Source organism: Giraffa tippelskirchi, chromosome 8 (assembly GCF_054371585.1).
Source record: "Giraffa tippelskirchi isolate mGirTip1 chromosome 8, T2T-mGirTip1v1.2.pri, whole genome shotgun sequence".
In the NCBI taxonomy this organism is placed as follows: Eukaryota; Metazoa; Chordata; class Mammalia; order Artiodactyla; family Giraffidae; genus Giraffa; species Giraffa tippelskirchi.
In genome coordinates this window covers 76,283,083-76,307,156 of record NC_137282.1, presented here as the reverse complement: position 1 = coordinate 76,307,156, position 24,074 = coordinate 76,283,083, and the positions used below count along the sequence as shown (strand labels likewise).

Below are 24,074 nucleotides of genomic sequence, written 5' to 3'. Positions count from 1 at the left end.
TCTATAAAAAATAATTAATTAATTAAAAGAAACAACAAGAAGTGGAACTGAACACCCAAACAGAAAAAGGAGAAATTTATATGGACTGGAATTTCACAAGGAAGACCCAAACACCCAGTAACGACATAAAAAGGTGCTAACCTTTGGGGAAACATGTATCTCTAGACAATAAGTTGATACTAATCTCTTATCCATCGATTGACAGTCCTTGTGAATTGTGGCAAAATCCACACACCCTTCAGGCAAGAAGGAAAATTGGCACAAATATTTCATAGGGCAGTTGCCAATAAATACTACATTTAAAATACACATTGAATTTTGATGAGCAATTCCAAGATTAGGCATTTAAATTATAAACACAGTTGTAAAGAATTGGAAGACATGTAAGCAAGGGTGTCAGTAGAGCTTTATGTCCTAAAAAGATTCTAAAAATTAAAAAAAAAATCCTCATATTAAGAATATAAAAATATGTTTTCAGAAAAATTGCATTAACCTAGAAATTTGTATTTTCAAATATTCTGGAGACGTCTGCCATTCATCCCCATGAGTGTGCATAACCTCAAGTCTATGACTGACTATATAGACTGGGAGTGTGCTTTTATTCTTAGCTCACACTTAGCCAAGCATGCAAGGTATTGGGTGTAACACTGTGTTCTCCCATGCATAATATGGAAATTCTACTTGAATTCTTGTTCATGTATTTCCACCTCCATCTAACTTATCTTTCCAATTTGTGCCTGAGAAATCAGTCATCGTTCAAATCAATAAGCAATACAAAAGGCCACATTAGCCAAAATTTTCAGGTGTTTGCAAAGAAGATCAGAGGTGACACAGCGATTTGATTCTCTCCATCCTGACCTGCTCCATAGTGGAACTGCTGGAAACAGTTAGTCATGGGAAAGATGGGATCAAAGGACAGAAAGGTGGAAAGAAGTCCCCACAAACTGGGAAATCAGCGAATCCTGCCAACACATTCAGCTGTAAATACGTCAGTGATTATTTGCAAACATCTGGAGAAAAACCAAATGTGCCAAGCCCCTGAAGGCTTTACCAGTTAACGCGGTTACAGAGGAAAAGGCGTGAAACAGATGTGGCTAAGTTGGGAAACCACTCAGACCTGAGAAATGGACACCTCTCATGTTTTTCTACATTGATTCAGATTATAGGCTGTACTCAGCGTTCTGTCGTGTCAAATTCTTGGCGACCCCAGGGACTGTAGCCCGCCAGATTCCTCTGTCCATGGAACTGTCCAGGTAACAATACTGGAGTGGGTTGCCATTTCCTTCTCCAGGGGATTTTCTGGATCCAGGGATCAAACCTGTGTCTCCTGCATTGGCTGCCAGATTCTTTACCACTGAGTCACCAGTGCATGCATTCTTGGTCACTCAGTCATGTCCTACTCTTTATAACCCCATGGACTGCAGACCGCCAGGCTCCGCTGTCCATAGGGATTCTCCAGACAAGAATACTGGAGTGGGTTGCCATGCCCTCCTCCAGAGAGTCTTCCCCACTCAGGGATCAAACCTAAGTCTCTTGCATTGCAGGCAGATTCCTTACTGTCTGAGCCACCAGGGAAGCCCTTTATTTCAGATTACTTCGTATACTGATTCATCAACTTGTGAGATGAAAGCTCAGTGAGAGATTGATCTCAAAAGTGATGATAAATGATACTGAATTACAGCAAGACTTAGAAATCTAGGAGTCCTTGGCCATGCAGCTGATTTGCATGTGATGATCAACATTAGCATGTAAATTTGTTTTGATCTCGATTTTAATCCTAGAGCATTTTCTTTAATTCTCACATAAAACACGTAAGACAAAAGAAAAGCAATTCACAGGTTTTTTTTTTTTAGTTCACTAAATTTTGACAGCTAAGAATCCATTATAATTATTAAAAGACCTTTAATAACTTTATTAAAGTATATTTAGTAGGACTCTAGAATACTGTGGTTATTTTATAAAACTTCAACTAGGATTAACTTTCTGAGAGTTTAGGACATTAATTATATTTAGCACTTTTCAAGTCACAATTCAGTTTCATTTCTGTTCTATCTGAGATGATCCCACACAGCCTAAGTTGTTGTCACATTATTGTCTTTATTTTACTTGAGGAAACCAGGCTTGGCTAGCCTAGTCCCCTAATCCCCTAAGGACCTAGCCCAAGGGGAACCACAGAAATTCTGCTGGAAATCAAGGTCCCTCTTTTTAATCAAATGCCCACTGTTTCCACAATACCCACTTCCTGCCACCGTGTATAGTCAACAAAGATCCTTGGGTATGATTTGAGGGTCAATTATAAAAAGCCCTGGTTTCAAAAATCTTGTGAGTGTGGCCTTGTATGGAGTTTTATTCTTTCTTTGGCTATATTTTATTTTGAAGTATAGCTGATTTGCAATGTTGTGTTAATTTTTATTGTACAGCAAAATGATTCAGTTATGCATATAAATATACTATTTTTTTCACATTCTTTTCCATTATGTTTTATCACAGGATATTGATTATTATTCCCTGTGCTCCATAGTAGGACCTTTTTGCGATCCATTCTATATATAATAGCTTGCACCTGCTAATCCTAAACTCCTAGTCCCTCCGCCCTCCAGCCCTTCTCCCTTGGCAACCACAAATCTGTTCTCTACATCTGTGAGTCTGTTTCTGTTTTGTAAAATAAGTTCCTTTGGGTCATATTTTAGATTTCACATGTATGTGATATCATATGGCATTTGTCTTTCTCTTTCTGATGTACTTCACCTAGTCTGATAATCTCTAAGTCCATCCATGTTGCTGCAAATGGCATTATTTTGTTCTTTTGATGACTGAGTAGTATTCTATTGTATCTATGTAAGACAACTTCTTTATATCTATCAATGGACATTTAGGTTGCTTCCATGTCTTGGCTATTGTGAATAGTGCTGCTTTGAACACAGGGATGCATGTATATTTTTGAATTACCGTTTTGTCTGGATATATGCCCAGGAGTGAGATTCCTAGATGATATGGTAGCTCTAGTTTTAGCTTTTTGAAGAGCCTTCATACTGTTTTCCATAGCAGCTCTACCAACTTACATTTCCACCAGGAAGGCTCCTTTTTCTTATGAAGTCTTACTCACACAGTCCTGGAGGCCTACTGTAATTTGATTTCCCCTCTACTATAAGTAAAGCCAAACACAAGAACCCCAGCTGTGTGCAAACCATTAACATAATAATAAGAAGAAAGGAAAAATAAAACTTACATTTCTGGAATCCCGTCTAGTTTACCAAGTACATTCACATGCACCACTGCTTTTTATATTCACACCAATACCGTGCAGAAATGGAGAGCAGGGGTTATTATCCTCCATAGAGAATTTTACAGTCTAGTGGAGGATATAACACCTTCGCTCGGCCCAGATATAATCTGCTCTAAGTTTTAGTTTGCCCTAAGTGGTAGTGCTGCTTTCTTTCATCCATTTCTCTACTCTTGATTGATCAGATCCTAATTATTTAACGCTGAGTTGGAATCAACCTTGCATCAAAACTGTATCACAGTTTTGAGACTCACCCAAGAGTAAGGACTGGGCGTTTCAGATGTAGAATGCTTCCTGGAGCGTTTGCCTGAAGCCTTCAGAACCCGCTGTAATCATACATAATTTCTGTTATTTCACAGAATCGCTTACTTCACTTATCTTGAATGCTCTGTTGAGGCGATGTGCTTAATTGAAAGAATCCATTGCCCAATATCTACTGTTCACTCAGCAGCATGCGTGATGCCAAAGGTGTTATTAAAAATAGCTCTGTCGTTCAGAAAATCACTTCAATTTCAACGTCTTCCGTGTTTCCCTGTTGTTATACGTGAGGTTTTATGAGAATAAAATTTGTTTTATTGACAGGACCAAATTACGAGAATTATGGCTACTTAAGGAAAGATGAGGTGACAGTAAAGTTGTTTCTGATTTTAGTTATGTTAAAAGTTAAGAGCCAGAAAAACTACCCACAAATCTAAAGTTATGCAAATAACAAAGAATAATTTTTGTTATCTCTGACCTCACTCTTAACTGGGTTGTTAACTAATAGTCCACTGATATAACATTTTGCAAGAAGAGTTATTCTTGTTAAAATAAATTGCACTTGATTACATTGCTGTTTCATTTTTGAGCATAAATTCATATTTTCTCTTTTGTAGGCTTTATAGGAGAGCATTGCATTTTTCTAGGCATTTGCAAAGAAAAAGAGTTTGGATTAAATTTACAGTAACTTTGTCCTTTTCAGCATTGCATAAGTGCACAAAATGCATTTGAAAGATAACACTTAAAACTTGGAGTTTGGAACCTTATTTGTGAATGTAAATATTTTAGCTCATTTTAGTTCCAATTGTTCTGACTGAGCTTGGGTTTTTGCTTCCCTGTTTGGGTCCCTGAAGAGAGGTTTACAGTTACCTGATTCACTTGATTTCCAGACATTTGAACAGAAAAAGCTATCTGACTGAGCATGAAAAGTGTATTTTCCTCTCTACCCACATGTCTTAAAAAATGAAAACGATTTGCCTGTACTTCTCTTCCCTTTCACTTCACATTTCCTTACTCGTCCCCTTCCCCTTACATATGAAAAAATAATTGGGGGATTAGAAAATGGGGATTTAAAAGTTGCAATTCAAAGCAAGGCCTTCAGTTACACACTTGCAACTGTGGTCTAAACATCGCTTTGCCTTCATATTAGAACAAGTCTTTCTGTCTGCCCTTCCTGGTGGATGCCGGCAAGTGCAGTGCTCAGGCTCATGCTTTCATGGATGGTGTAGAGGAAATGAATGCATCTATCAAGTCACTCACTTTTCAACTCTGATCTGTAGGCCAATACTTTATAGGCTGTCCCTAGGTAGCAGCTTCTTGGGCCCTCTGGGTCTGGTCTTGCCTACTCAGGGCCCAGAATTAATCCCATCTCTTTAAATCCTAAGAGTGAACCCCATTCCTTTAAATCCCATCCACTTCTCATCTTCCCTTTCCTCCCTCTCTGCCCCCTTATCTTCTCTTCTGCCCTTTGCCCTGCCTCTGTCTCCACAGTCCTGGCCCATGGCTTCATCGTCTCTGGAACTAATACTCCAGCCCTGTTTCAAGTCTTTCCTCACTCCAGCCCCAGCTTGCTGGCTCCATCCTTATGCTGCTGCTGCTGCTGCTAAGTCACTTCAGTCGTGTCCAACTCTGTGCGACCCCATAGACGGCAGCCCACTAGGCTCCGCCGTCCCTGGGATTCTCCAGGCAAGAATACTGGAGTGGGTTGCCGTTTCCTTCTCCAGTGCATTAAAGGGAAAAGTGAAAGTGAAGTTGCTCAGTCGTCCAACTCTTAGTGACCCCGTGGACTGTAGCCTACCAGGCTCCTCCGTCCATGGGATTTTCCAGGCAAGAGTACTGGAGTGGGGTGCCATTGCCTTCTCTGCCATCCTTACGCAGGGATGCTCATATCAAAATCTACTATTCCACTAGCCCCCATCTTCCACGGTTCACCAGAGCGTGCAGGATGCAATCTCACCTTCCGAGATGACACAAGTCCTGTAGTTGAGGCCCCTCCTGAGAGTCCAAGTCCATTATCTGTCACACCCCATGCGCCTCTCTTGCTTTGCTCTAAAATTCATTTCCCAGGAGGACACCGCTGACCCTTCATCCTACCCAGTGGCGTCTATTTTATCCTCTCCAGCACCTCCCCTTGTACCTTGGATCTTGGAAACATGATAGGTTTCCTCCTTAAACTTCACTCCCACTTCCAGAAGACTGGCCCCCACTCCTCCCTGTAAACAGATCTTCCCTTCGAAGTACAAGTGGGAACATACTATGGGTACCCATGTTTTCCAGAGTCACTTACCACCCACTTTCCCTCCCCCTTGTTCATGGAATGAATTAAAATCTGGCTCAGTGTCTTCTGTCACTTCAACTCTCAGCATTCTTGGCAAGGTCAGTAGTGGTGCAGACAGCCTGTCTCACCCCAGGCCTTTTAGTTCCTTGACGTTCTCACTCCTATTGATTTTGTCTCCCGTTACACTCGCGGGCGCCACTGCCCATAGGGACGCCTCGGTGACTGTATTGCAGCTCTGCAACCTTCCGGAGCCCACCTGAAAGGATGACCTTCTCTGACCATCACCTCGTAGCTCTCACATCCTTTCTTCAAATATCCAGACTTGTCACTTCATACCACGGAGACGTCCATCCACTGAAGCATCTTGCTTTCTTTATTTGCCACTCAGCTCCTGTCTCCCTTCATATCCAGCTGGGATACCATGATCTATCACTAGTATGAACCTTTCCCTTTTAGCAGCAGTTCAACTTTTCTAATCTTTATTCCATAATCCCTCAATTAAATCTGATTTTTTTTTCAAATTCAGGCAGCATCCAGATACCTGAAAACTGGTGGGAAAGAATCCCCGACTCTGCTGACTGCTGTCACTTTACATTCATGATGACCAAGTTCCACAGACCCCTTCTGTGTGTCAGTCCTACTGTGGGTCTGTGTTTTTCTCATCAAGTTCTCTTTGAAATAACTATTCACACATTGCCTCCTAACTAACAACACCCCTCTTTTCTTTTCCATCTAATGACCTTCTTTTCATTTAACTGAGAAAATAGAAAAACATTATGATGACTCTTAAGCTTGACGTTTCACAACCAGACCTCTCTCCTAAATTCCATACTAGGAACTCCAATTGCCTCCCAGACATTTCTACTTGGATATCTAATAGGGATCTTAATGGCAACTTGTTAGAAGCCAAGGACATGGGATGTGTACGTGCTCAGGCGTGTCTGACTCTTTGCGACCCCACGGAAAGTAGCCCACCAGGCTCCTCTCTCCATGGGATTCTCCAGGCAAGAATACTGGAGCAGGTTGCCATTTCCTTTTCCAGGGGATCTTCCTGACCTGGGCATTGAACCCACGTCTCCTGTCCTGGCAGATGGATTCTTTACCACCGCACCACCTGGAAAGCCCAGGGCAAGGGATAGATACAGGGAACCATCAGTGGTATTGATGGGATTCAGAATCGGCCAAGGTCTGCTTGGGGGCCCTTCATGAACCAAAGCCCAGGAAGTAACCAAATGCTGAGGTTTGGCAACTCTTCATCACTCCAGAAGACCACTGTTCTCTGCCCAGTCTCCCCGTCTCTACCCTGCCTCTTTCGTGACGTTTCCTTCATTATTGCTTAATGTTACCATCCCAACAACCCTCCAGGCTGTTGTTGTTCCCAAGCAAGGTCATTCCCATTCTGCCGACAGGATGACTGAAACTAGAGTACTCCCCGTGCCTGTCTGCATCGAGCAACCCATTAGTGAGAGGGCGGGAGGAGGACATGGCCTCAGATCTGATGCCCCCAGGCCCAGGTCCCCCCTCTCCACAGCCCAGGTACTTCTCTGGAAAGACCGAGCATCACACTGTAGAGACTTTGTGATCCTAGATCAGAAGGTCAGCTCACCAGGACCCTTGACCTTGTCACACAGCAGCCAGAGTTTCTAATTCTCATCCTTTGTAATAAGGATTCACTGCCTCAACAGATGAAACCCTTAGGTGGAGCCGTGAGCCCTGGAGAGTGGCACGGTGACCTCAGGAAAGACGCTGTCCTCTTTGGGCTTCAGTGTACCCAACAGTAGGAGGGAGTGGGATGGACACATGAGGGTCCTCTCTGCCCTTCTAAGCCCTCTTGCCAACTCCGGGTCTCGCTGTTGTAGAACCCCTTGTACTCTTGCTGACGGACGTGTACCCTATCCTTGCTGAGACCCCAGAGCCCTACATGACCCTGCCCCAACAGTCCCTCTGACCTTGCCCTGGTCACTCTCACCCCAGCCCCATCCTTCCAGCCATGAGGGCTTCCTTGCTGTTCTTCCCAGGTATCAGTTCTGCTCCCACCAGACCTGTTGGACTCTCCCTGCCCTCTGCCCAGGATGCTCCTCCCTAGATATTAATATCACTCCATTCTTCAGTACTTTCTTCTTTCTGTTCAAATATCAGCTTCCTAGATAAATCTTTGATAACCCTACCTAGAAAAAAAACTTCTGTCATTTTTTCAAGAAAATTTTTCTTCATTGCATTTTTTTGCCCCTGTAACTTACGTATCTGTTTACTTTTTATTGTCTCTCTCTATTTTTATATTGTTCCATAAAGTCTTTTCTTTTTATCCTCAGCTATTTTCTGAAGTAATTTCAATAGCTTCTCAATAAATATTTGTTCAGTGGATAAATAAATATTATAGCCCCTGACCTTTATACTATGCTATATTCATAAAAATTAAACTGGCAATGTGTACAGTACAGAAGGGAGTAGAGAATATAAACAAATGGTCCAGTTAGAGAAATACTGTAGTAACTTACCAGTACCTAAATACTGTAGTAACTTACCAGTACCTTGATTTCAACCAAAATAATGTAATTGTTAAAGAAGAATGTAATAATGTCAAAGGAGGGACAGGATTAAAAAGAAAAATGGTTAACAAATATTTTTATTAGTTTTGTTTTAGCTTTTGTTCTTCATTCTCATTTCTCCAAACTAAGAAAAACTATATTGAAAAAAAAGGAAAGAAATAAAAATAAAACCTCTGTCTTTAGTGAAAACTGGAGTAAGTCACAACTCCCAAACACTATAATATATTTCAATAAAACTCACTATGAAATGGTTGTCTGAGGAGACCTTACAATTAGCTGAGAAAAGAAAAGAAGCTAAAGGCAAAGGAGAAAAGGAAAGACATTCCCATTTGAATGCAGAGTTCCAAAGAATATCAAGGAGAGATAAGAAAGCCTTCCTCAGTGATCAATACAAAGAAATAGAGAAAAATAATACAATGGGAAAGACTAGAGATCACTTCAAGAAAATTAGAGATACCAAGGGAATATTTCATGCAAAGATGGGCACAATAAAGGACAGAAATGGTATGGACCTAACAGAAGCAGAAGATATTAAGAAGAGGTGGTGAGAATACACAGAAGAACAATACAAAAAAGATCTTCATGACCCAGATAATCATGATGGTGTGATCACTCACCTAGAGCCAGACATCCTGGAATGTGAAGTCAAGTGGGCCTTAGAAAGCATCACTACGAATAAAACTAGTGGAGGTGATGGAATTCCATTTGAGCTATTTCAAATCCTAAAAGATGATGCTGTGAAAGTGCTGCACTCAGTATGCCAGCAAATTTGGAAAACTCAGCAGTGGCCACAGGACTGGAAAAGGTCAGCTTTCATTCCAATCCCAAAGAAAGGCAATGTGAAAGAATGCTCAAACTACTGTATAATTGCACTGAACTCACACACTAGCAAAGTAATGCTCAAAATTCTCCAAGCCAGGCTTCAACCGTATATGACCCATGAACTTCTGGATGTTCAAGCTGGGTTTAGAAAAGGCAAAGGAACCATAGATCAAATTGCCAATATCTGTTGGATCATTGAAAAAGCAAGGGAGTTCCAGAAAAGCATTTATTTCTGTTTTATTGACTATGCCAAAGCCTTTGACTGTGTGGATCACAACAAACTGTGGAAAATTCTTAAAGAGATGGGAATACCAGACCACCTGACCTGCCTCTTGAGAAATCTGTATGCAGGTCAGGAAGCAACAGTTAGAACTGGACGTGGAACAACAGACTGGTTCCAAATCGGAAAAGGAGTACATCAAGGGTATATATTGTCACCCTGCTTATTTAACTTATACGAAGATTACATCATGTGAAATGCCAGGCTGGATGAAGCACAAGCTGGAATCAAGATTGCCAGGAGAAATATCAATAATCTCAGATATACAGATGACACCTCCCTTATGGCAGAAAGTGAAGAAGAACTAAAGAGCCTCTTGACTGAAAGTAAAAGAAGAGAGTGAGAAAGTTGGCTTAAAACTCAACATTCAGAAAACTAAGATCATGGCATCTGGTCCCATCACTTCATGGCAAATAAATGGGGAAACAATGGAAACAGTGAGAGACTTTATTTTGGGGGAGCTCCAAAATTACTGCAGATGGTGACTGCAGCCATAAAATTAAAAGACCTTTGCTCCTTGGAAGAAAAGCTATGACCAACCTAGACAGCATATTAAAAACAGATTCATTACTTTGCCAACAAAGGTTCATCTAGTCAAAGCTATGGTTTTTCCAGTAGTCATGTATGGATGTGAAAGTTGACTATAAAGAAAGCTGCGTGCCAAAGAACTGATACTTTTAAACTGTGGTGTTGGAGAAGACTCTTGCGAGTCCCTTGGACTGCAAGGAGATCAAACCAGTCAATCCTAAAGGAGTGAAGTTAGTGAAGTTTTCAGTCATGTCCAACACTCTGCGACCCCATGGACTGTAGCCTACCAGGCTCCTCTGTCCATGGGATTTTCCAGGCAAGGGTACTGGAGTGGGTTGCCGTTTCCTTCTCCAAGGGATCTTCCCAACCCTGGGATAGAACCTGGGTCTCCCACATTACAGGCAGACGCTTTCCATCTGAGCAACCAGGGAATCCCAATCCTAAAGGAAATCAGTCCTGAATATTCATTGGAAGGACTGATGCTGAAGCTGAAACTCCAATATTTTGACCACCTCATTCGAAGAACTGACTCATCTGAAAAGACCCTGATGCTGGGAAAGATTGAAGGCGGGAGGAGAAGGGGATGACAGAGGATGAGATGGTAGGATGGCATCACCAACTCAAGGGACATGAGTTTGAGTAACTCTGGGAGTTGGTGATGGACAGGGAGGCCTGGCATGCTGCAGTCCGTGGGGTTGCAACGAGTCCATCACAACTGAGTGACTGAACTGAACTGATGAATTGTGGACTGAAAGAAAAGAAGGTGCTGAGACTAAATAGCTAAATCCTCAAACCTTAGGGAAAGTGAAACATACTTATTTTATAATAAGGACCAATATTTTAAAAACCTATTTTATTAAAGTATACCTGATTTACAATATTGTGTTAATTTCTGCTGTTCAGCAAACTGATTCAGTTATACACACACACACACACACATACAGACACACACACAGAGCTGTGAACAATTACTACTGTGATAATAAGATTGATTTCAACTGGTTGGAATTTGCGGGAAGCACATGGCAGTTTGGGAACTGAGCCTGAGCAGGTTTTTAAAAAAGCCAGGAGATTGAATTGTCATCCATGTAAACCATAGTTGCCCCCTCCATCAGGCAGTGCCTGGCAGTGGAAACGCTCAGCATGGACTGTGCCCAGTAGGGAGGTGAGTGCCCCTTAGGTGCTTGTGAGGGCAGAGACTAAGGAGCGAATGGTCTGAGGAAACAAGGGTCATGTCATCTAGCAATTGTGCCCCACCAGACCGCACACCTCCTCTGTGAACGAAACCACAGCTGTGAACTCTATTTCCCTTTATTTCTTTATAATATTTAATCAACTACTATTTCAAGAGTATACTAGTCCTTCTGACTTCTGTAAATAAGTCATAATGGACATTAGGACTCCCAGAGTTCTCATGATGTGAGATCTGACCTAAATATCCTTGCTGTTCTATATTATATGAAAGGGGAGGAAAGTGTTATTTAGTCATGTCTGACTCTTTGTGACCCCTTGGACTCTAGCCCATCAGGTTCCTTTGTCCATGGGATTTCCCAGGCAAGAATACTGGGGTGGGTTGCCATTCCCTTCTCCAGGGGATCTGCTTGATCAAACCCACGTCTCCTGTGTTGCAGGCAGGGATTCTTTTACTGTCTCAGCCATTAGTTCAGTTCAGTTCAGTTCAGTCGCTCAGTCATGTCCGACTCTTTGCGACCCCATGAATTGTAGCACGCCAGGCCTCTCTGTCCATCACCAACTCCTGGAGTCCACCCAAACCCATGTCCATCAAGTTGGTGATGCCATCCAGCCATATCATCCTCTGTTGTCCCCTTCTCCTGCCCCCAGTCCTTCCCAGCATCAGGGTCTTTTCCAATGAGTCAACTCTTTGCATGAAGTGGCCAAAGTATTGGAGTTTTAGCTTCAACATCAGTCCTTCCAATGAAACCCAGGATTGATCTCCTTTAGGAAGGATTGACTGGATCTCCTTGCAGTCCAAGGGACTCTCAGGAATCTTCTCCAACACCACAGTTCAAAAGCATCAATTCTTCGGTGCTCAGCTTTCTTCACCATCCAACTCTCATATCCATACATGATCACTGGAAAAACCATAGCCTTGACTAGACGGACTTTAAGGAAGCCCATATTATACTAAAGGCTAATGAAAATGAAATAGTAGGTTTTCAAATTGCTTTGACTGCTGAGTTTCACTTTTTACCCACTTTCCATTCAGGTTTGTCTTTGTCAAAACATCTAGACTTTGGCAGTGAACTCCATTTTTACCTTATTCTCTGCTCAATACAATAAAAAGCATGCCTCCATCCTCTCTGTGATATTGGACAAAACATATCAATAATTATTAATTCAGAAAAGGGATGTCTGGTTAGTGAATTTGTCCAAGGCTGGGTTAAACAAAGGTCTCTTTACTGACCAGCCTCCTGAAGCATCCAGGACACTAATATGCATTGAGCACCACTCAGATGATTGCATGGTATTAACTATCCCTCAGAGGAATTTAGCCCTGGGCTCTGAAGACTGTTTTATAAAATTGACAAACACTTGAATGCGTTTTAAAACTCCATCCTTCACCTTATTTGGAGCCATGAACATTTCCTTTATGATATATTCAAAGATGAACCAGCTGTCCCGCATTTGCACTGGGAGGAAACCTAAATACACAGGATTCACCTTTTGTGTGTGGGTGTGTCTCTGAAGATTAATGGCCTTTTTTTTTGCCATAGACTTTGGTTGTCTCCACTGGTTTTCCAAACCACTTGCTCTGCAGGTCTGTCTAGCAGAGAATCTCAAGGTAGGGTTTTGTTTGTTTGTTTGTTTACTGTCAACACTTTATTTTCAGTGAAAGCAACTGAAAATCATTATTCAAAGTGGAGTTAGCAGGACCAGGGAGATTAGCCTAAAAGAATTTTCGGGGAGACTGGAGGATGTTCAGTGTCATGATTAAGCAGAAACGTTACTGGAGGAGGGTACTTTTAGGAAGTGGCTAAACACAAACATTTCTCTGTTTCCTGCTGCATATTCCCAACCAGACTTATGAAGTGGTTGGAAACACATGGCAGGTCAAATGAGAAGGTTGGACGTTTAACTGCTCTCAATAAATACTGAAGTTGCACAGAAGAAAGAAAGCTGAGAGGGCAGTAACCTGGGGGCCAGTGATGCTGGAAGAGCGATTTCAGGAGCAGAATGTGTGCCTTCAGGGATCCCCAAGCCCCTCACACAGTGACCACTGCACACATCCAGCACTTAATCAGTCGACTTGCCCTTCCTACGAGTGTAGTTTGCTTTCAGCAGTCAACTTACTCAGAAAACTGATTAAATGGGTGTAAAACTCTTTTACATCACATATGACTGAGTCATATTCAGAAAGGATTTAATATATTCCGATATCAATCTGAAATCCATTACTAATATCGTCACTTTTGATGACTAATTATCTGTTCACAGTTTTGATTACATTTTACCGCATAATTGGTACAGCTGAATATGTGTATGTGTATTGGACAAATTTCCTAGGATTTATGGATTAAGCTCAAAGCAAGTTCCTCAGTAGGTATTTGGGAAGTTCAGCCACATGCTTAAGGAGTCAGGGCAGGAATAAGTTCATTTAAAACCACAAAAAGTCGTAAGTACTTGTGTAAGTATGTGTAACAAAATGCTGTGGCAATGCATCTTATTTATATATAGAAGTTTAAATGGTAAACTGTGCACTTTATGATCAGTAGAGTAAACCCAGGACATTATTTGATGTGATTAGACTCTCTGTAAGTAATAAGCTAAAAGCAGCTGTACTTTCTGGCGGTCTGTACTTTCGGAGCGTCTGGAAATTTTGCTGACTGAATGGGGCAGGACCTTCTCCTCTTTGCTTTTAGTCAAGTGTGCACATGAGAAATGGGGTGGAGAGTGATGTCTGCCACATGGGGCTGCTCAGGACGTTTCTTTTCCAGCTGTGCATGTTGTCCGTTATTCCCCAGGTCAGTGTGGGCTTTCCTTCATTCTGCTTTCTGTCTCTATGCATTTGCCTAGTCTAGGTAGTGCACTGATGTGGAATCATACACTATTTGTCTTTTTGTGCCCAGTTTCTTTCACTTAGTGTAATGTTTCAAAGATCCATCCATGTGGTAGCATTTTTCAGACCTCCGTCTTTTGATGGCTGACTAACACCCCATTCTACGTGTAGAGCACCCTTTGCTTGCCTATTCATCCGTCTGTGGACACTTGGCTCGCTTCCACCTCTTGGCTGTCGTGAATAATGGTGCCGTGAACATGCTGTACAGACATCTCTTCAGGTCCCTGCTTTCAATTCTTTTTTCTTCTTTTTTTGCATGTGAGTAAAAAGAATTATAAACCTAAGAATTGGTTGATAATTAGGGAGTGATCATCTCAAATGAACCATGAGATAAGGGAAGCAATTTGTTGTCACTGATGCTTTGTTTGTTTTAAGGGCATATATCTTGTTTATTGTATATTTTCTTTGGCAAGGACAGCCTGGTGGATGTTTATGACCCAGTAAATAGTTGGCAATGCTGTTACAGAAAAATTAATCTCCATTCATCTAAAATCAGATTGATTTGTCTTGTCAGTTATTTGCCATTACTAAGGAAATGTATCCGTTATATAATCTTACCTACTTTTATATAATCAAGGTTTCAGGAATATAGTCCTCTGTCTTTTCTGTGTTGGGTGTGTGTGTGTGTGTGTTTATACATATGTATATATATATATATATATATATAAATTCACTGTCTTCTAACAAAGATACCTGTTTCAAATTAATTTTCTTCATCTAAAAAAGAAGAAGGCAATGGCAACCCACTCCAGTATTCTTGCCTGGAAAATCCCAGGGATGGGGGAGCCTTGTGGGCTGCCATCTCTGGGGTCGCACAGAGGTGGACACGACTGAAGCATCTTAGCAGCAGCAGCAGCAGCAGCATCTGAAAAAAATCAGTCCTGCTTTCGATTCCTTTGAGAATATATCTAGTAGTGAAATCCCATTCATGTCATTGTCGTTCAGTCGCTCAGTCTTGTCTGACTCTTTGCGATCCCAGGGATTGCAGCATGCCAGGCTCCTCTGTCCTTCACTATCTCCAGGAGTTTGCTCAAACTCCTCCATTGAGTTGATGAGGCCATCAAAACATCTCATCCTCTATCTCCCTCTTGTCTGCTTAAGTTTTTTCTCCTCTTGTCTGCTTAAGTTTTTGAGGAACAACTGAACTGTCCCCACTGCTACAGCACATTTTACATCCCCACCAGCAGTGTATGAGATTCCAATTTCTCCAGAACCTCATAAACAGCTAGTCATTTTTCAATGTTTTTGGCTATTGCCACCTTAATAAGTATCAAGAGGTATCTTATCCTCCCTTTGATTATTTCCCTGGGGAGGAATAATGCTGACTGTCTTTCATGTGCTTATTAACTATTTACATATCTGAGCACTGTTTACACTGAATCACAACGTTTGTATTTTTGCTTTTTTCACCTCAAGATATTTTCTAATTTCCCTTGTATTTTCTGATTTCACTTTTTTTTTTCTTGTTTGACCCATTTTTTGTTTGTGTGTGAATTTCCAAATATTTATGGATTTCCCAGTGTTTCTTCTACCTGCCTGATAGAGGAGACATAAGAGATGCAGGTTCAATCCCTGGGTCAGAAAGATCCCCTGGAGGAGAAAATGGCAACCCACTCCAGTATTCTTGCCTGGGAAATCCCATGGAGAGAGGAGCCTGACGGGCTACAGTCCATGGAGTTGCAGAGTCAGACACAACTGCGGGGACTTAGCATGTACTGACTTCTAGTTTCACTCAAAGTGATTGGAAAAGGTACTTTGTATCATCTCAATTTTCTTCTTCTTCTTTTTTTTTTTAATTCAGTAAGTCATGTTTTGTGATCTAACCCATGGCCTCTTCTGGCAAATGCTGAGCTAAGAAGAATGTGTTCATTGAATAGCTCTGACTATCAAGTCTGATTGGCTAGCAGTGTGCATGGTTCCAGTCCTGTTTCCCCACTGATTTTCTGTTTGGTGGTTCCATCTACACTGAAAGTGTAGAACTGTCTTTTTCTCCCTTCAGTTCTGTCAGACTTTTGCTTCATATATGCTGGGACTCTTGTTAGGCATGTGGTTTTATAACCGTTGCATCTTCACGATGTAACAAACTTTTATATAATGTATTTCTTAATCGCTTGAAACTCTGTTTGCTTGTCTTTTTAGGCAACCTATTTTTTCTGATAATATGATCATTCGAGCTCTCTCTGAGGAGAAGGCAATGGCACCCCACTCCAGTACTCTTGCCTGGAAAATCCCATGGACGGAGGAGCCTGGTAGGCTGCAGTCCATGGGGTCGCTACGAGTCGGACACAACTGAGCGGCTTCACTTTCACTTTTCACTTTCATGCACTGGAGAAGGAAATGGCAACCCACTCCAGTGTTCTTGCCTGGAGAATCCCATGGACGGGGGGAGCCTGGTGGGCTGCCATCTACGGGCTCCCACAGAGTCGGACATGACTGAAGCGACTTAGCAGCAGCAGCAAGAGCTCTCTCTGGGTTAGTATTTGAAATATCTTTCACTATCCTTTAATTTTTAACCTTGTTATGTCCTTGTATCTAAAGGCAGTCTCTTGTAGACAGCATATAGATAAATGGTGTTTTTTTTGTTGTTGTTGTTTTTTAATTCTGCCAATCTCTCCCTTAGTTGGGCCTTCCCTGATAGCTCAGTTGATAAAGAATCCGCCTGCAATGCAGGAGACCCTGGTTCGATTCCTGGGTCGGGAAGATCCCCAGAGAAGGGACAGTATTCTTGGGCTTCCTTTGTGGCTCAGCTGGTAAAGAATCTGCTTGCAATGCAGGAGATCTGGGTTTGATCCCTGGGTTGGGAAGATCCTCTGAAGAAGGGAAAGGCTACCCACTCCAGTATTCTGGCCTGGAGAATTCCATGGACTGTTTAATCCATGGGGTGGCGAAGACTTGGACACTACTGAGCAACTTTCACTAGTTGGGGAGTCTATTTACATTTAAAGTAATAATTGATAGGGAAAGTTTATTTCTGTGATTTAACAACATTTTTTCTGTATATCTTATATGTCTATATATATATATATTCTGTTCTTGTTATTATTCTTCAATCTTCCATTATTGCATTTCCTTGTCCACAGTTGGTGTGTGTGTGTTATACCATTTTGATTCTCTTTTTCTTTCCTTTTCTGTCTTTTGTTGTTGTTATTTTACTAGTGGTTGGGGATTGCAGTTAATGTCACATTTTGGCATTCCAGTGTGAATAATGCCAAAGGTCAAAATTATATAGACATTGTTTCTATACATCTCTATCCCTCACCTTTTATATTGTTATTTTCACGGATTGCATCTGTCTGCATTGTGGACCCATTAACATAGATATGAACAATATAAATACCGTTTTCCACATTTGCCTTTTAAATCATATGGAAAATAAGAATTATAAACCAAGAGTTCTATAATATTACCTTTTACATTTAACTCTAGTTACCTTTAATGGTGTTGTTTTCTCATACTGCTTGTGTTCACCATCTGGAGTTCTTTCATTTCCACCGGAGAGACTCCCATCAGCACTTTTTGGAGGGTTGCTCTAAACTCCCTCAAGCTTTTGCTTGTTTGTGAATGTCATAGTTTCCTCTCTCTCTCTCTCTCTCTCTCTCTCTCTCTATATATATATATATATATATATATATATATATATATATATATATTTGGGGGGCTGTGTGTGGCACACAGGATCTCAGTCCCTTGATCAGGGATTGAACCCCTGCTCCCTATAGTGGAAGCACGGATCCCTAACCACTGGGCAACCAGGGCATCTCTCCCTCCTATTTTGGAAAGGTAGATTTTATTTGAAATTCTTGGTTGACAGGTGTGTTTGTGTTTTTCTAGCACTTTAATTACATCATTCCCTGCCTTCTTGCCTCATGGTTTATTATGAGAAATAATCTCTTTGTATAATTGAAGATCACTGTCCTGCTGGGACTCATATATGCTGGTCTGCTTGACAGCCACCCACAGGCCCCTTAGGCTGTGTTCGCCTTTCTTCATTCTTTCTTCCTTCTGCTCTTCACACGTGATAATTTCAGTTGCCTTATCTTCATGGTCACTGATTCTCTTCTGCCCAATCAAATCTGCTGTTGAAACTTTCTAATGAATTTTCCACTTACTTGGCAGTTCTAGAATTTCTACTTGGTTTTCTGTTTTTATAGCTTTTACCTCTTTATTGATATTCCATTTTGCTCACTCATCTTTTTTTCTTGTTTCCTATACTTCTTTGCTTATGGCTTGATTTAGTTTTTTGAAAGTATTTCAAAGAGTTGATTTAAAGTCTTCATCTAGCACAGGAAGTCCCCTATATGTGAAATTTCAAGTTGCCAACTTTCAAAGATGCAGACATGCATTCCATCAATGTCAGGCCCTCCATCTCCTATTGCTGACAGTCCCTCACTCTATCTTCTCCTACCTCCCCTCCCTCTCCAGTCAGTAACTGTTCTTGCCTGTTCACTGGACACAGCTCCTGTATACCAGCTGTTGTACTGTGTGCACGACTGTGCTTTTCAAGGTACTGTACTATACGATGAGGAAACAGTGGAAACAGTGACAGCCTTTATTTTCTTGGGCTCCAAAATCACTGCAGATGGTGACTGCAGGCATTAAATTAAAAGACGCTTGCTCCTTGGAAGAAAAGCTATGACCAACCTAGACAGCATATTAAAAAGCAGAGACATTACTTTGCCAACAATGGTCCATCTAGTCAAAGCTATGGTTTTTCCAGTAGTCATGTATGGATGTGAGAGTTGGACTATAAAGAAAGCTGAGCACCGAAGAATTGATGCTTTTGAGCTGTGGTGTTGGAGAAGACTCTTGAGAGTCCCTTGGACAGCAAGGAGATCCAACCAGTCCATCCTAAAGGAGATCAGTCCTGAATATTCACTGGAAGGACAGATGTTGAAGTTGAAACTTCAACACTTTGAAACTCCAATACTTTGGCCACCTGATGTAAAGAACTGACTCATTGGAAAAGATCCTAATGCTGGGAAAGATTGAAGGTGGGAGGAGAAGGGAATGACAGAAGATGAGATAGTTGGATGACATCACTGATTTGATGAACATGAATTTGAGCAAGCTCTGGGAGTTGGTGATGGACAGGGAGGCCTGGCATGCTGCAGTGCATGGGGTTGCAAAGAGTCGGAAGTAATTGAGTGACTGAACTGAACTGTACTATAGGATTTAAAATGTTTATTTTTGTGTTTTTTTTTTTTTCTGTATTGCTTGTGTGAAAAGCATTATAAACCTATTACATTACAATACTATATAGTCCATTGGTTGGTTGGGTACCTCGGCTGACTGTTGGACTTGCTAACAAATTAGACTTACAAACAAGCTTTCAGAAAGGAACTCATTCATATGTAGGGGACTTATTGTATTCTAATGTCTGGGCTTCCTCAAGGGCTATTTCATTTCAGTCATTTTTTCTTTTTTTTTTTTTTTGCACTTTTCATATCTTCTTGTTTCATTTTATGCTTGTGGTTTTGTGTTGTTATTGAAAATTGGACATTAGAATATTATACTGTGGTATCTCTGTCAATCAAATTCTCTCCCTGCCTTAGGTTTTACTCTCCTTGATGGCTGAAAGCTGACCTTTTGTTCAACTGGTATGGTGTTAAGACAAAAACTTCCTTCAATACCAAGAGCAGAAAACAAAGCAAAACAAAGCAAATGAACAGAAATACTGCCCCACTCACGCTGTATGGATTGACTGTCCTGGGAATTGGTGGCTCAGATGGTAAAGAATCTGCCTGCAATGCAGGAGACACAAGAGACTTGGGTTCAATCTCTGGGTAGGGAAGATCCCCTGGAGGAAGGCATGGCAACACATTCCAGTATTCTTGCCTGGAGAATTTCATGGACAGAAGAGCCTGGTGGGCTACAGTCCATGGGGTCGCAAAGAATCAGATATGACTGAGCCACTAACACTTTGACACTTAGCCTGGCCATTTACAACCTTATTTGTACTGAACCTGGAGTGCAGCTTGGGGTCTCCGCAGGCCTTTTCTGAGCAGGCATCCTGTCCTGGGAGTTCTGTGGCTTTCTAAATTACCCCAGGATACCTAAATGCTTGTGAATGCCCTCCTTTCTGAAGGGAACTCTCTCCTGACTTTTCCCCCAGGCACCTGTGATCTATTGGATGTCTCAGCTGATGGCTGTCAGTTCTCCTCTTCCACACAATAATTTTAAGCAATGCCATCAAGCCACTACCCCAGGTGGGCTGTGGGTGAGGTAAAACAAATGGAAGGCTTGTATCAGTCCTCAGGTAGCCGTCAGACAGATCAGGACAGGCAAACACAGTCATCTGTGGAGGCATTCTACCCTGCTCCCTCCAAAACCAGAGACCAGGGCCCCATGCCAGGAATACAGGCTATGCGTGGAGACTTTCTGTGAGCCAGGGAGGTGGTGGGCAGGGCAAGTAAAAATGGCACAGAACTTTCCTCCTATTTCCAAGTTGCTCTCTTCTTGATTCAGCATTCGCATGGTTGCTGTAAAGCTTTGTTTTCTGGACTCATGACAGTTGATTCTTAGAGTTTCTGCTTGCTTGTTTGTTTTCCTGGAGGCGGGGAGAGTTTGGAGCTGCCCACTTCACTGTTTTAATCAAGTCACTCCCTTTGCTTTTACTGTCAAACCCCAAATATCACAGGGTTTCTACTAAATGAAATGAATTTTGTCTCCTGTCCCACGTACATAATTATATATTGTCAGATTGATCTTATACTCTCACTAACACAAATTAACATGGTGAACATTGTTTCAAAATGACAGAATAGTCATTGAATTGTCGTACCTAAGCATCATTCATCTTCAAATTTAGTGGAAGTCTTCAGGCATTATTGAAATATAGATCAGCTATTTAGTTGTAAATACATATTTGAGTGTGTCTTTACAAATCTAACATGGTTTCCAGGGTAGAAAAATCTGAATTTTTTTTTCATTCTTGTTTGCTCGCTTTTTTATTGAGGTATCATTTCTTATGATATTAGTCACATGCACAACCTAATGGTTTGATATTTGTCCGTGCTAAGTAGCTTCAGTTGTGTTCAACTCTGTGCTGCCTGGTGGACTGTAGCCTGCCAGACTCCTCTGTCCCTGGGATTCTCCAGGCAAGAGTACTGGAGTGGGTTGCTGTGCCCTCCTCCAGGGGATCTTTGGCCCCGGAGGATCAAACCTGCCCACGTCTCTTATGTCTACCTGCTTTGACAAGTGGGTTCTTTACCACTAGTGCCACCTGGGAAGCACTCAATATTTGTATATATTATGAAATTATAAGCACAGGAAGTCTAGTCAACATTTATATTAACTCGCTTCACTTTAGCGTGGAAGGAAAATAAATGGTCTCACTGTGTCCTTCTGCCCAAGCTTTCCACAAGAGAGTGTGTTATCATTATGTTCATAAATAAATCTACAGATACACATGGAGGACACATGCTCCCATATACATATACCCAAATGTTTATTGAATTATTTTTGTAACCTATGGGAGTGACTTTTGTGTCATGAAGGATGTTTGTCTTTATAACTTTCCCTCATATGCAGCATTTTAATGTTGATGTATAAGTATAGTACAATTTAAAGATAATAGGGAGAGTAAGAAAGAATATACTTTGACAAGTAACTAAGCTGCAACATAATAATCTGATATCTGAGCTTCCATCTGTCAGATGCAATCACAAGTAAAAGGTAGAAAGAAGCAAGGGATTGCTTTTTAAGGAAATGAAATTACTATCTTGAGAATATTTCAAAAATGTGACTTGAAAGGGCAGATGCATGACATAAGTGTTCTTCAGCTTTCTGTTGGCTCCTGAGTGATCCTGGGTGAGATAAATCGTGGTGATGTGCTTGTCTTGTGTCTAAACTCTCATCCAGCTAGTGTCAGGAAATAAACTCCTTTTGAGCAAAGATCCTTGCTCCAAGCCCCAGAGCAACAGAGGCAGGCTGTGACTCAAAGCTTTTTAAGGTGATTCAGTCCTTCTCTGTACCACCCAGGGCTCTCAGGAGCTGGGTATAATGTTCCCTTTTGTACCTCATGGTTATTCTGTGTGATAATTAAGACAGAGACTAGTACAACATTTTTAGGCATCTGCCCATACAAATAGCTCCTGATGCAATGACTGCGGATGTCTTGAGGTTTTGTACAATTTCTCAGTGGGGCAAATGTCAAGATGCAGACTATCAAAGTTCAGAATTCATTGGAACAAAGGGAGGAAAAACCTGCCACATTTGCAACTGAGAAATGGAAATCTGATGTACAGGGGGTGTGCTGACAGATACAAGATGTGGAATTGCCGCATTTGTGGAACTGGTTTATAGACATTTTTACCATACCCAAATAGTTAATAAATTTGCATAGACTTCTTCCAAAGTCTCTGAATTTAGGTAATTAGACATTAAGATTCTTACCAAGTGGCATTTTGCATTTTGTTTTGTTCCATGCTGTTTATGCAGAAGCCAGAGGATCTTTAACCTTTGGGAAACCTGCATTAAATCAATATTACATTAGTGTTTTAGTGTCATTAGCTCAATAGCCATATGCCCAGATATTTTCTCCATTCAGAAAGTCAGGACTTGGTAAATAAAAATGAGATAATTAACACTGAATACCTGCCACTTGGATTTTATGTATACAGCATTACCTCTTTCCCTCCAAAGCTTGACATTATTACCTATAATTCAAGAAGTGCAAGCCCACACCCCATACACTGCATAGCAATGGAGCTCTCCTGGTGACCTCACACGTTTCCATGGCAGCAGATGCATCTGGAAATAGCACAGCACTTTGATTTGTAGGTGGTCAAAGATGGACTCCTGAATTACATACGTTAAAAAAGGCTAATTTCAAAAGAAATCCTTAGGTTGAAAATTTTGCAAGGGGCAAGATTATAAATTAGAGTGGTATTCATATTTTTAATGATTATACATTTCTAGTTCTGAATTTGAAAGAGGGCATTTGTCATTCAAATGCCTCATGGTTAGAATATTTACAAGGAAGTTAGTAGCAATAGAATACAGAAATCTAGCTCTGACAGCTAGCCACCACCTGCTGGTCATATTGCTACCTGTCTCCAGGGGCGTTGGTCTGCTCGAGCTGCCAGAACAAAATAACATAGAACAAGAGGCTTCCTCAGTGGCTCAGATGGTAAAGAATCTGTCTGCAATGCGGGAGACCAGGGTTTGGTTCCTGGGTTGGGAAGATCCCCTGGAGGAGGGCATGGCAACTCACTCCAGTATTCTTGCCTGGAGAATTCCATGGACAGAGGAGCCTGGTGGGCTACAGTCCATGGGGTCACAAGAGTCAGACATGACTGAGCAACTGACACGGTGAGAGGTTTAAGCAACAACTTACTTTCTCACATTTCTGAAGGCTGGAGGTCCCGGGTCAAGATCTGGTTTCAGTTGTGGGTGAGGACTCTCTTCTCGGCTTGCAGACTCAGCATTTCAGCGCATGCAGAGAGAGAGAGTAAGCCCATATGCTCTGGTCCCTTCGATAAGGACACTAACCCTATGAGATCAGGGACCCACTCTTGGAAACTCGTTTGAACTTAAGTAACCTTGATTGTTTACTTAGAGGCCTCGTGTCCAAGTACAGGCACACTGGGCGTTACACTCCAGCGTGTGAGTTCGAGGTTGGGCAAAGGCATTCGATCCGCAGCCCCAGACCTCGTGTTCATCTCCCCTGGGCCCTGGCACTTCGACTCTAACAGAGGAGAGAATTAGTCCCACTGAGATCAGGTGGGATGTCTGGATCGCTGGGCAGTTGGACTCAAGCGAGATCATTTAGTGGGATCAAGACCCTTTTTAACTTCAGCAGAGTAGTAATGAACTGAAGATGAATGTTGGTTAAAAAAAAGTAACTTGTAATTTAAACATCATCATCAACAACAACAAAAAGCCCTCCTCTGTAATGTCTGGAGCAAAGGTAAGAAAGCGGATGTTTTATGTGTTACATGTGTCAAACTGTCACGTGCCTGGGACCTGGCCATGAAGTAGTCTGCAGACTCAGAACT

At 41.6% G+C, this 24,074-nt stretch overlaps 1 long non-coding RNA gene across 1 annotated transcript in view; it reads left to right on the top strand.

Annotated features, from left to right (window-relative positions):
• The window catches only part of LOC145519091 (uncharacterized), a 383,847-nt gene that overhangs the window by 345,934 nt on the left and 13,839 nt on the right, over positions 1–24,074 (top strand). Inside the window, exon 11 of the long non-coding RNA XR_014063529.1 lies at positions 19,629–19,804. This is a non-coding gene — a long non-coding RNA (uncharacterized LOC145519091). The remainder of the gene's footprint in view (positions 1–19,628; positions 19,805–24,074) is intronic.